The sequence below is a fragment of the Melampsora larici-populina genome (genome assembly GCF_000204055.1).
Source record: "Melampsora larici-populina 98AG31 unplaced genomic scaffold MELLAscaffold_2, whole genome shotgun sequence".
Lineage (NCBI taxonomy): Eukaryota > Fungi > Basidiomycota > Pucciniomycetes > Pucciniales > Melampsoraceae > Melampsora > Melampsora laricis-populina.
This window is the reverse complement of record NW_006768766.1, coordinates 3,167,665-3,168,097: the sequence shown is the minus strand read 5'-3', so window position 1 is coordinate 3,168,097 and position 433 is coordinate 3,167,665.

The window sequence follows — 433 nt, the reverse complement described above, 5'->3', positions numbered from 1 at the left end:
GTGACCTGTGAATCGATGGTCTGATGAACCGTAAGTCGGATGTCGTTAGGAAACATTATCGCTTCTAGTAGTTTATTGCATTGCCCCATCTTTGGATGGATATGAACCCTAGGCTTGATTAGTTTGGGTTTGACTTTTTGGAGATGGCTGGCTAAAATTGAAAAAAAAATCGGTATACATATCAGGATGGATTGTAAACGAATGTGATACGTGAATCCTTACCGACAAGGCCATTCAAGGCAGCAGTAAAATCTTTCCGAAGCTGATCATTTGCACTATGCACACCATCCTGCTTTGCCTTTTGGGTAGAAGGAGTGCGTCTGGTGGCAAAGCGTGTCAAACCTTTCAAGAAGGTGATTTCGAGTGGAGAATGAAGTGAGGTAAACTGGATCGGAACTGAATTCCTTGGACCACCCAGCCGAACGATTTGTGG